We start from the raw sequence: 13,598 nt of genomic DNA, 5'->3' as shown, positions 1-13,598 counted from the left end.
CCCCTCCCACCCCCTCTTCCGAAGTAGACCAGGCTGGCCTATATTTTATGCTAAAACTTCCCCAGTGCAGAGATTACAGGCCTGTGGCACCATGCCCACCTTTGTCGTTCATTTCCCAAGCATCCCAGAGAGACATAGAAGGGCTGGGATAGTGGATCGACTCCTCTACTCTCCCTTCTGCTATGGGTCAGCTGTGTGGCTACTTGGAAAGTCTATTTGTAAAGTGAAATATTGGCCTACATGGATGGATTGCGTCCCTGGCTGCAACAGCACCATCATCAAGGAAAAAAAACAAAAACCCAGATACCTAGACTCCAAACCAATCCAATCAACATCTTTAGAGAGCGGTCCATAGCATCTTATTTAAAAACCAAGGAACACTCCTAGGGGATTCCATGTTCAGCCAAGGTTAAGAACCATTGGTCCAGATGCTCTCTGAGGTTCTTCTACCCCTAAAATATTATGTCCTGGAGGACACACACACACACACACACACACACACACACACACACACCTGCTGGCTAGTCTAAATTCACTTGGAGATCATAAAAAGTTCTGATTTTGTTTTTTTGTTTTTTCTTCTTTTGGGGACAGGGTTTCTCTGTGTAGCCCTGGCTATCATAGACCTATCTCTGTAGACCAGGCTGGCCTCGAACTCACAGAGATCCACCTGCCTCTGCTTCAGGAGTGCTGGGATCAAAGGCATGCACCGCCAGATAAAAGTAAGTATTCTTTCAATTTAGAAAGAGAATCACTTTGTAAAAAATATAATTGCCTTGCAACAAGACAAAACAAAAACCACATACCTGCATCTCCGGCTCTTGCAGACCTCCTAGTTCTGATTCACTCATCCAGCTTTGATGATTTAACATCTATGCAGATGATGTAAGCCACTAACTGATCAATGGGATAGATACCTCTGGCCAGACACAAATTTCCTGTCTGATTCCTCACCTAACCTGTTTTGGTAACATGCTATATTTAGCAGGAAAAATGAGAAGACATGGATGGAGTGTGCTTTCCCTCCCCCAGCTGGGATTCAGAGAAGAGCAGCCCCCAGGCCCATGGCCCAGTTCTGATGCTGAAGGAAGCATTATGCTGTGTGTCCTGAAAAGCTGCTCTCAGACCCGGGCCTTTGGGAATCCCGCGTTAATATTTTCTAACAACAGTTCCTGTCCCCCTTGAAAGCAAACCCACTGGAGGAGGCTGAGCCAGGCTGAGGCTTGGAGACAAACCCTGCCAGCTGTCCCTGCAGCCCTCCCTCTCCATTGGAGGGTGTTTAGAGGAAGGGGTGGGAAGAGTTCATCGTGGTGGAGGGAGGGTGCCCATTGCTCTTTCAGGGTTAGCAATTTCAGGGTTGATTTTCAGGTTCTAAGAGACTAGTTCTCTTTCCCACTGTCTCCTTTCTCCCATCAGTCAGCCTGTCTGTACATTCTAAAATAGCGTTTAAATTTCTTTTCTTTTCTCCTCCCTTTCTTCTTTCTTCCCACCTCTCTTTCCTTCTTCCTAATTGGGGATGGAAACCAGGGCCTTGCACATTCTAGGCAAGCATTCGACCACTGAGCTACACACTTGGCCTGGACCACTTTTCTTTAGGAACATTGTACCAGCACGACTCCTCTGTGCATGTGAGCACTGGGGTTGACGGTCAGGCCTGAGGGAGGCCCTGTTAGGACTGGGCTGGGATGCTTTGGCATGTGCTGTTTACATCTGTCCATTCTGTTTCCCTTTTAATTTTTTTCTTCCCTCTCTTTCATTTTATCTCCTCCCCTGATGACATTCCGAGTCAGGCTTTGGCCACAGGAACATTTCAACCCCAGTAGGACACAGTCCTTCTTTCCCTTTCTGGCCTGTCTCCCGCTTCTGAAGAGGGAGCCCAGATATGATGCAGGAATCTTGGATCCTCCATCCTGATCCAGAGAGCCCTTTCCCAGCCTGCTCCCCCTGGGCCTGGGGAGCATCACACCCCAGGATGCCCCAGAACATGATGGATTCCCCAGGTACCTTCAAAGGGCTCAGCATTTGTTTGCAATGTGGACCTTGAATCTTGCTCTGGTCATAAATGTTGTTTATTTTGACGAGGACCTACTGAAAGGGGACTGTGGGGCAGGGAGGGCACAGAGAAATCAATGGGGGAAGATCATAAAGCCATTAGCAGGGTAGGGCTTGTAGGGGTCATAGGATCACAGAAATTTTCTGACTAGAGGGAGCACAGGCCATCAGAAAGGTCAGAGATGGTCATTATGTCATCAAGAGGCCTCTAGGGGCCACATGGGGCTAGGGTGGGGTCCTGAGGCCTCTTATGTGGTGAATCTTCCTAGAAAATGGATGCAGGGTGTGGAGCATGACCCCCCAGTAACCTTCGACCAGGTGGGGGAGGCCAGGGGCTGCTAGACATGATGGATATGCCCTCCCGGGGAAAAGAGCCAACCGTCAGATTACATAGCAGATCTCCGGCTCTGGAGAATGGGCACAGCTCCTGGGTAAGGAATTTTACCTCTACTGTTATTTACTGAACAACCAATATATATCAGGTACTGTACTTGGAGTTTTCCAGCCTGTCTTACTCAGTCTTCAATAAAATTTTGAAAATATGTTAAAATGTTTTTAATATTCATTTTGCAGCTAAGAGAGGGGAGATGGCTTGTTCAAGGTCACACAGAAAGTTAGTGGTAAAACCGAGGTTAGACCTTACATTTAGATTACTTTCTTCTTCTCTCTCTCTGTCTCTTTGTCTCTGTGTCCCTCTGTTCCTGTCTCTATCTCTGTCTGTCTCTGTCTTTCTGTCTGTCTCTCTCTCTCTGTCTCTCTCTCTGTCTCTCTGTGTCTCTGTCTCTCTCTCTCTGTCTCTCTCTCTCTCTCTCTCTCTCTCTGTGTCTCTCTCTCTGTCTCTCTGTCTCTCTGTCTCTCTCTTGTGTGTGTGTGTGTGTGTGAGTCAGGGTCTGGTAATCTAATTATATGCTCTACTACTAAGCTCCCAAATTTAGGATTCTTCAAACCTCATCTCCACGCCTCCGCCTTCTGCCATCCACTGTGGTTCCCTTTAGCTTTAGAGACCAAATGGGAGCAGGGACCCTTTCGCTGCAAAGCGCACGCTGATTTACAGGAAGCCCAGGGACTAACTTGTAAGGCAGGACAGCAGCGCTTCTAACATTTTCTGGACTCTGGAACAAACATGGCTCATTCTGCAGAGACTTTGCTCCCACAAGCCCACACAGTCAGGAAAACATCCTGCTTGTCTCGCCCTACTGTGTGACTCAGATCAAGTCACCTCGCCACTCTGAGGCACTCTTTCAGCTCCCCTTCCAGACCTTCGTGGAAGTGTTGGGAGCTGATTTCTTTTGTACCCACCCCTATTTTGTGTCAAAGCTGCAGGACAGGGTGGGAAATGAGACTTAGTTTTGCCTCTCAACCTGATTTGGATCACAAACAAACAAACAAAAACCCAAACCTCAAAAGGCAGCAAGGAAAACCTTGTTCAGATCCCCGCTGAGAAATGAGAGGCTGAGAGAGCCATGGCAGAGGCTGGGCCGTGAAGCAGCAGCTTAAGCAGCTAGTTCTTCCCTGATCCCCTGACTGTGTAATCCAGTTGCTCACAGAATGGAAAATCCCCTTCTCCTCCCCCACAAAGGCCTCCTAAGAGGTCTGCTGGCTCTGGGGCTCTAATCTGCCCAGACACCACTCGGTGAGCAGGTTGCCAGGGTCCTCATCCCAGCTGCCCCTCGGTGGGAGATGAGGGCGGCTGAAGTTGTGGTCCAGGAGCAGAGGGACCTCCTGTGCTTTGGTTTGTCCAGAAGATCAGAGAAGCAAATGGGCCTTGCTGGTGAAGAGAGAGCTTCTGGGATGGCCGTGGGGCTCAAGATGGAGGGAGCGAGGGAGGCAGGACAACTGGGTGTCCTGGCTGAGGTACCTAGGTGGAGCTTGCTATGAAGTAGTCCATCATCCTACCTACCATCTTCCTTTCCTTTTTACTTAAAGATAGTCCCTCCCATAGCTTCATCTCCCCACCCCCCACTTTTACTCATCCATTCGCCCAGCACTGACAGCTGCCCTGTGGGTGAACTCCTGATTCTCCTGCGCTAAAGACAGGGCAGGGGCTCTGGCCGGAGCACCCCCCCCCATCCCCAGTCTTCATACATGTGTGCTTGGATTCCCTGAAGCAGACCAAAGAGGAGATGAAGGCTATGAAGGAGGAGGCAGCACCAAGAAGGGGGAGGCCAAGGAAGAAATGTAGAAGAGACATTGTTTACTCTGCAGAAGCCCTGGGTTCCATTCCTGGCAGAGGGCACTCCAGAGAGGCTGTGAAAGAGGAAAGAGGGAGACATGAAGAAAGAAGAGATAGATGAAGGACTCAAGAATCACCCTAAGATGAAACGTAGGAGGAGGATAAGAGCAAAAGATAAACGAGGAAGGAGTGAGGGGAGGGCAGGTAAGGCCCAGAAAGTAAGGAAAGCTGGGAGGCATCCTGACCGGCTGAAGATGCTGTGTGGAGGAAGAGAAAGTGTGCTAAGAGCCTGCACAGGACACCCAGGGATTTCCCAGTGCATGGACTGAGGGCTCGCTCCTACCTCAGGCACCAGGCATCCCTGACCAGTTCCATCGCTCGGATTGTGGGAATGGTCGAATGGTCGTCAGGCTGCAATCAGAGGATTTCTCCTTTGGGGTGACCCTGTCTGTGAGACCCGCTAGACGGAGCCCTTCTATCCCCGCGAGGAATGGTACCAGTGTCTTTGCGCCTCTCTCTTGCCCACTCACCTCAGTTTCCATGGGGCATTGCTCTTACTAATTCTGGGCTTTTCTATGACGATGAACTCGGCTTGCAGAATGAGAGAGATATGAGGTTACAGCCATAACGTGAACTAACGAGGAGCCCACCTTTCTACCCTCACAGGCAAAGACAGAGAGAAGACAGAGAATGAGGAGCAGACTGATGTCATTTCTGCAGAGCCAAGCACCCGGTGGTCCCTCTGCTGGGAACAATGCCTAGGCTTTTCTATACTAGAGGAGGGAAATCATTTGTGCTGTGTGATAGCTGCCATATCCTGAGGCACACATAGTAAATCCTCGCACACACCCAATCAGGTAGAAGTTCTTTGCCCTGCCCTTAAAATGATGTAAACTAAGGCCTAGAGAGGCAAAGCAACTTGAAATCACTCAGCTAGGAATTAGAGCTGGAATTCCCTCAAAATACTGTTGAATTCCTTTCCTTGCCCACAGGCATGGTAGGCAAGGGTTCTGCCACTTAGGTACAACCTCAGTCCCTCTAGGTTCTCAGCCCTACTAGGTTCTGTCTTAGGGTCTGATGGTGAGCGCTCTTTCCTCCTGCATTTGCCAAATCTGAGATTCCCCCATGTCCACTGAAATTGCAGTTGTCAGGGAACATCCCCTTATGTCCCCCAGTTCCCCATAAAGACCTTGCAAGGACAAGGGTAAAGTCCCCTGAGATGTCATCTGATTTATGTGACGATATTGTTATTTTATGGGACGGGCCAAAGAGGTGTCAGGAAGCAAGTTAGTAGTAAATCTCCCATCTCTGCTCCCGTCCCTCTGCATGGCCTTCCTGAAATTTATGGTGATGTCTGTTCAGAGCTAGGGACTTGGGGCTTGAGTTCAGGCTTGGGGTAGGGAGGTAAAAGGGGCAATCCATCCTCTGGGATCTGCTAAACACCCACATGAACATTGCCACCAACACTCCATCACAAGCCCCAGGTTCACAGTCCTCGAAGTCCTTCCAGGGATGCCCACCAGCGGCGGTGTGCACACACCAGGCATGCAGACACTTGGCATGCTCACCTTATTCACAGATAAGCCTGTTGCTTGCGTACTTCCACTCAGTGGGCTGGCGGTCCACACGCACTCCTTCACTGGTGGGCTTTAATTCCTGCATCCAAGCCTGGGAGTAGCGATGAAACTCGAGCAATTACTCTGAAGATGACGAAAGTTCCGAGAGGCAGAAAGACGTGACGAGCTGGAAAGGAGGCCACTCCTCAGTGCTTTTGAGATGACGGGGGCAAATAGATGGGTGGTAGCTCAGAACTGGACCTCTGTCCCCGGCAAGCAGGTCCCCAATAGGCCACTTCCAGACAGTGGATGCAGACCTGGTACCCTCTCCCATTCGTTCCTCTCCCCTTTCCTCATTGTCATGTCACAGCTGCCAGTTTCCTCCTGAACTCGGCAGCTCAGAGGCCAGGACATGTGGGCTATAGGCAGAGGTCTGGAGGGAAGAGAGATAAAGGGGAGCAGAGCAGGGAAGAGGATAGGACAGGGATGGCAGAGGCAGAAGGAGGAGACCCATCCAGATCGACTCCCCCGCAAGAGATCTCTTCCCTGCTAAGCTGCTCAGTCACTCCTTCCCAAGGACTGGTGATTATCTACTCAGGTGGCCTTGCTATTTACTAGCTGGCCATCGCATGGACATTTTCCTTGGCACTTGGAGGATACGCCTTGGCACCTACATGTCTCTAGTTCCAAGTCCACTGTTCAGGATCTTCAGGAGTGCTCAGAGAACTTTAGCTAAATGGATGCAGGGCAAAAGAAGGAGACAGCACCCCTCAAGTGGCTACCAAGGGACTCCCCACCCCGTCATCTCCCTGCTGCCCTCCTGACTGTGAAGCTGGGGCTGTGCTCTGTCTCATGCTGAATATATGGAATTATCTATTACAATACTTCAATATTTATTACATTGATTTCGCTTTAAATGCTTTGTAAATCATAGCAAAAAATAATGGCCTTCCAACAGAGAGTCATATACCGTAATCAACTGGAAGAAAGTCGGCATTGTAATTTAAAAAAAAAAATCCTTATGTGAGTCTCTCGCTTAAATTAAGAGACAGGACGTGATTCAAATAATAAAACCCAAGTGAGGCTGGTTTTTCTTGGCAAATTAGCAGAGGCTTTAACTGGAACTGAAAAGGTGTTAAGGTGGAACACTGACCTCATTAGACCTTAATTATTTTCTGTTGTTACATTCCTGGAGTCAAGGGCTCCCCACCCCCCAAAGTGTCCACATAAAGACTCATCTTAGGAACTTTGGCTTTAGAGAGAAATCACTTCTCAAGAGGTATTAGTGGGATAAAAACAGACACTTCTCTAGTGACCCGTTTCTCCATCATAGACTTTCCAGGGTGCCCAGAATTCCTGGTTTAGAGGCCGAATAATCTCATCCTTAAAAGCTCAGGATCTAGTTGGGCCTGGTGACACAGGTTTGTAATCCCAGCTATTCAGGAGACTGAGGCAGAAGGATAAAAAAAAAAATCAAAGCCAGCCTGGGCAGGTAGTTTGTGAGCCCTTATTATAACATAGAAAGTGAAAAAACAAAATAAACAAAAAAACCCCAAAAAACAAAAAACCAGGACAACTATATCCCATCCGTCACCCCAGTCTCTTTAGTATATGTCCAAGATTTCGAGACCCAGAGGGGAAGGAGATGAGCGTGCACGTGTCTGCTCGCTAACTTTGGGAACACAGAAAGCACCTTCTACTGCAAGCATTCTGCTTCACCTTCCATGGCCCACATTGGTTGGTTAACAATCCCAAAGCTAGCTAGGCTTAGTCTAAGGTATGTACCATATGCAGAAGAACATGGAGCTCATTTCAGCCCCACTCTGTGCAATAATGAAAGTGAGAGGCTGAGCACCGTGTCTGGCATGGGGCGGGCATCCTACAGTGGCAGTTTTACCCATGCTGGGAGGAAGGGCAGCTAGAAGGGTCTTTTCATTCGTTTCCTCCAAACATCCTCACTGGCATGGGGTGAGGGATGGGAGTAGAAGATAAATGTTGCACCACAAGGGCTCCAGTGTAGATGTCCTTTCCACAGCCCTACAACACTTCTCCCATGATAGCCTCGCTGAGCTCTCCACAGGCAATGCCTTGGTCCTCTCTCTGGCCTCCAAGGGGGAGTGTGATCAAAGTGAGAGGACATTTGAAGATCTGGCCCTTTGAATTAGATGTGCTGGTCCCAGATAGTGACTGTCATTGTAGAGAGGAGGGTCAGATTAAGTCAAGCATTGGAGGGGACTTGTAGGCAGGTAGGAGCAGTAAGTCACCATGGTTTAGGGGATCCCCGGGAAGAGAAATAAAGCGTGGTTTCTTATGTTTGAAAGGGGAAGAGAATGATAGGGTGCATTCTGTATAAATCAAGCCACTGTTCTACAGAAGACATCCCAAAATTCCAGGATACCATCCCAACAGTCTCTTGCTTTCTGGAAGGATGCCAAGGCTATCTGAAGTGACAAAACACCCACTGGAGGACACATAGCAAGACCAAAATAGGGGCTGGGTTTTGAACAAAAAACTGTTCTTGCTGTACTCTTTGACCTGGAGCGGCCTGGCTGAGTCTAAAGGAGCCCTGAGGACTTGTGCAAAAGTCCACCTTGGGTTTTGCAAGAGCAAGCCCATCTCTGCCTGGCGAGTTAAAAGGACCCTTTCTGGATTCCCCTTGTGTCTCTCATGGCTTACAAAGGCTATTCGGGTGAAGGAGGGCGTGCCCCAAAGCTGGCAGCATTAGGAGGCTGGAGATGCGGATAGCTCGGCAAAACATGACAAAGCACAGTATGGAAACTCATAGCGCAATCCCTGCACTCGGGAGGCAGGGGGAGATTGGGTGGTGTGTTTGAGCAACACCCTGTTTCAAAAACCAAAAACTGAAGTTCTGCCCAGATGCCTGGGTGGCTGAACCAGATATAGAGAGGACAACTTAATCAGATTTCATTTGTGGTCCCAGGCTGAGCTTCTGGTGTTTACTTCCCTCTTTCCCTCCTCTTTCCTTTTGTTTTTTGTATTGTGGATTGAACCCAGCACCCATGCATACAGGACAAGGACAAGCACTCATTCTACACTGAGCTGTAGTCCTAGTTCCAACTCCAGATTTTGTCCCTCTGAAGAATGGGACAAGGAGGAAGCTTATTCTTTCCAACAACATGACTTAGTGCTACAGTTGTATCAGTGCACACAAGCACAGGACTTGAGTTCAGATCCCCAGCGCCTGCTTAAGAGCAGGGTATGGGAGGACATGGGAGGGTAGAGGCATGCTGGTCATTGACTAGCCAGCCTAGCCAGTTGGTGAGCTCTCCGTTAACTGAGAGTCTGTCCTAAAAGATAAGGTGGGACTGGAGAGATGGCTCAGCAATTAAGAGCATATACTGCTCTTGCTGAGGACCTAAATTTCGGTCTTGGCATTCAGTCTGTTAATTCCAGCTCCAGGAAAATCCAATGCCTTTTGCCTATGCAGGCTCCTATACTTATGTACACACACACACACACCTCCAAATAAATAATTCTTAAAAAAATGAGGAAGCTAGGCATGGCAGTATTTTGTATGTGTGTCTGACTGTGTACCATGGTACAATTCTGGTAGTCATGGCCAGAAAAGGGTTTCAGACCCCCTAGACTAGAGTTCCAGACCACTTGTGGGTGCGGGGAATTGAACCCTGGTCCTCTGCAAGAGCAGTCAGTGCTCTTAACCACTGAGCAATCTCTCCAGCCCCTGATACATGCCTTTAATTCCAGTACTCAGGAGGCAGAAGAAGGCAGAACTTTCTGAGTTTGAGGTCAGCTTAGTCGACACAGTGTATTCCAGGACAGCTAGAGTTATATAGTGTGCCTCTATCGCAAAATAAACAAACAAACAAACCAAAAACCAACCAAACATAAAAAGATAGAGAGCAATATACATGATGTCCACCCCTGATTTCTACAGGTGTACCCCCACATCTACACACACACACACACACACACACCATGTTAAGTTTTATATTCACGTTACAGATAAATAGACTGAGTTCCAGAAAGACAGCTGTTGAGACACAGAACTGGGATCTGAACCCAGGTGTCTCTGTCTGCAGAGAGGTCTCACCCAGGAAGGTAAGAATACACACTGGAATGTGAGCCCTCCAAGGACATGGATTAACTAACTGTAACCCTAAACCAGTACCCAGTCAACAATAGCTATTTTCGAATAACAAATATCAACCTTAATGGAAATTTTGGTCTAGAAAGGTGAGGTGGGAGTAAGCAAGGGACTGGGTAGGTGACTGGGACTTTTCTTTTGGTTTTTCAAGGCAAGGTTTCTCTGTGTAGCCCTGGCTGGCCTGGAACTCTCTATAGACCAGGCTGACCTCCACCATACTGGGCCTTTCAAAGCTTATCTTCTAGCTTCTCTATGCTTGCTCTGGAATTGTTCTTTTTTTGTTTGTTTGTTTTGTTTTTGTTGTTGTTGTTTTTAAGACAGGGTTTTTCTATGTAGCCTTGGCTGTCCTGGCTTTCACTCTGTAGACCAGGCTGGCCTCGAACTCAGAGATCCATCTGCCTCTGTCTCCTGAGTGCTGGGGTTAAAAGCATGTACCACCACACCAGGATTTTTTGGGGGTGGGTTGGGGAGAGGGCACTTGCTGTTGTTTTGAGACAGAATTTCTCTGTGAAACAGCCCTGGCTGTCCTGCAACTCACTTTGTAGACCAGGCTGGGATTAAAGGTGTGTGTCACCAGACGTGGCTTTTTTTAAAAGGTTTGTTGACTTTTAAAAATTAGTGTGTGTGTGTGTGTGCGCGCACACGCACACACACATGTAAAGTTATGGTGTACATGTGGCGATCGGATGACAACTTTGGGAGCCAGCTCTGCCCTTCTCCAGTTTTTACCTACCAAACCATCTCACTCCCCCTAGATCTTCTGTCACAGTTGCGCAGAAGGCGCAGTGCGTATTTCAGGGAGTGCTTTGTGATCCATGCCAGTCCCGCCTGGCCTTTTCTTTTTCTTTTCTTCTTTTATTGACACTGGGTCTCATTATGCAGCTCAGGCTGCCTGGAACTCACTATGTCATCCCTGCTTCAGCCTTTGGAGTGCTGGGATTTCAGGCATGCACTGCCATGCCTGGTTCTGATTGTTTCTCTTTCCAGACACCAGCATGGCAGAGGTTTGGATCTCGGAGAGTCGTGGAATAAAGAACTAAAGTTAAGAAATGGTAACACTAGCAGTGAAGTAAAATCTTGGTTGGTATAGCCAAATTATAATCAAATTATTTTATAAGAGTCCTTTGAGATGGTTCACTGGGTAAAGATACTTGCTGCCAAGTCTGATGACTTCAGTTTGATCCCCAGAATCCACATACTGGAAGGAGAGAGCAGACTCCTGTACATTGTCCTCTGACCTCTATTCTTACTGTGAGAGAATCATGCCCATCCATACACAATAAAGAAATAGATGTAAAAGTCAATTAAAAAATGTCATAGGCATAAGCATTGTCTTGTTCTTTGGATAGCCTCTTTGGACTATTCAGTGACCTCGGGGACACTGAATGACTCTCTCTGGCATTATTTTCTGTGGTGCTAGAAATGGAACTTCGTATGTGCAAGGTGGGCACTCAACCTATGATTTACAGCCCCAGCTTCAGGAACCAGCTTTTAATCCAATTTTGACTGAACTCCTACCTCGGACCGTACACTGGATTGAGGCCTGGCGAGCCCAGAAATGCCCACGAGATGGCCCCCAGATCTCAAGAGCATGCCCAGACCAGGAGCCTTTTTTGAGACCTTCCTGCAGGCAGCTAGAGGCAAGCAGGCATGCTAGGGGATTGCATGGCCCTCTTGCACTTTTTTGCTCTTCTCCCTGGTCTCTCACTCCTGGTATCTGGAGGATCCCAGTCTTGTTGAAGGTCAGCCCTCTTTGCTCCTGCTCCCTCATCTCTGGCCCTCCACACTGTAGCTCCCCTGGCAGAGTGAAAAGGTGCGGGAGAGGGAATCCAGAGATTCTGTACTGTTTGTTTTGGGTTCAATGGAATCTCATTTACACGTGTTAATTGCAACTAATTGGCACTAATTGGATGAACAGGAAACCCTCTGGGAGCACTCATACCTTTAATTTGTAGTAAATATCATTAATTAACATATGCTAATTAGAGCCAATTAACATTGATTAAGGGTTGCCAGCTACTTGGAAAGTACAACTCTGTGTCCTCCTCCCTGGGTTGTCTGAAGTCAGCACAAAACATGATACATAGAGTCTGGGGGGGAAAGGACGCTGCAACTCATGGGGTACCAGCTACACAAACACAGAACCCCAGCAGCCCTCATCCCAACTGGCTGCCTAGAGGCGGCCCTGCCCTGCCTGCTCTCCCCTGCTCAGTGCAAAGGGCTCTGGAGAGGTAGGGAAGGCCTTCAGGGAGCTGGGGAAGAAGACTGGGAGATTCCAGGGGTGATCTTGATCAGCTCCAGGACAGCAGATGTCATCCTTGGGGAGCCTGGAATTCCACTATCAGGAAGAGGGTGGCCAGGGGAGGGGCACCCCCTCCAGATGAGGTGGATAGTAGGTTTCCCATTCATCCTGTCCATCCGGGAGAAGTGCACGTGTGAACATACCAAGCTTCCTCCATCAAGCACGCATGGAAGGGGAAAGACCCAAGTGACACCAGGCAGGTAGGTAGTAGGGCCCCCTGCATCAGACAGACATCCATTGCTCCTTGGGGATACACTATTACTCAAGATTGAGATGCTGTTCAAAGTTCCCAGGGTATTGGTGCTGGATTTTAAAAAAATCAGTTTGGTGTGGCAGTGGCACACACCTTTAGTCCTAACACTTGGGCAGCAGAAAAAGGCAGATCTTTGTACTAAGTTTGAGGCGATCCTAGTCTACATAGCAAGTTCCAGGTCATCAAAACAGTGAGACTATGTCTTAAGCAAAAACAAACAAACAAAACAACAAACAAACGAGGGCTGAGGGTGTAGCTAAGATACAGTATATGTCTAGCATGTGGGAGGCCCTATGCTTAACCTTAGAACTAAAAATTTAAAAGACAAAAAGTATTGCCTAGGAGCCAGGGTTTTAGGGTTACTTTTGCTTTTATTACTAACTGGCCATGGGCTCTTATGATTCATTAAAAGAAAACATATATATATACATATATATATATATATATATATATATATATAGAGAGAGAGAGAGAGAGAGAGAGAGAGTTTTGTTTTAGTCTAATTATAAAGAAATAAATGTGTATTGCACTCCTCCCCATTGCCTCCTCTCAAACAGCCTCCCAGGCACCCTGCCCAGGGCTCCCCCTACCTTTCTAGCCATCATTGGACCATCTCACTTCCAGGGTTCACATTGTCTGCTTTTATCAACAGCAACAAGTTCCTTAAGGCAGGATTCATCCTGTCTATTCATTTCAGCTCTCTGTGGGCACAGAAAAGAACTTGCTGTATAAATGAAGACATACATGAGATTAAAAACCCCTTAATTTCCTGCACTATGGAGAAAAGCAACATTTGTGGTGTGTGTAAATATAAGTGATATACATTCCCATATTGGTAAAACTTATGAACACATATAAAACACACATATGCAGGTGTCTCGAGAAGCTTAATGTTCTTACTTCCACAGCCTCAAAAGTCTAAGTGCCACAAATTTGAAAAACAAAGAAATTTGTCTTAAAACTTTCTTTAGATTTATTCCACGTTCAGTTTTGAGAATTTTAAGTGTTAAATCTTTGGGTTCCTGTGTTAGTCTCTCTAATGAAGGCAGCAAATAGTGATTCAAAACTTAAGACTCTGGGGGCTGGAGAAACGGCTTAGAGGTTGAAAACGCACACTGCTCTCACTGAAGAGCAAG

Source organism: Microtus pennsylvanicus, chromosome 11 (genome assembly GCF_037038515.1).
Source record: "Microtus pennsylvanicus isolate mMicPen1 chromosome 11, mMicPen1.hap1, whole genome shotgun sequence".
Lineage (NCBI taxonomy): Eukaryota > Metazoa > Chordata > Mammalia > Rodentia > Cricetidae > Microtus > Microtus pennsylvanicus.
Note: the sequence above shows the minus strand (reverse complement) of the source record.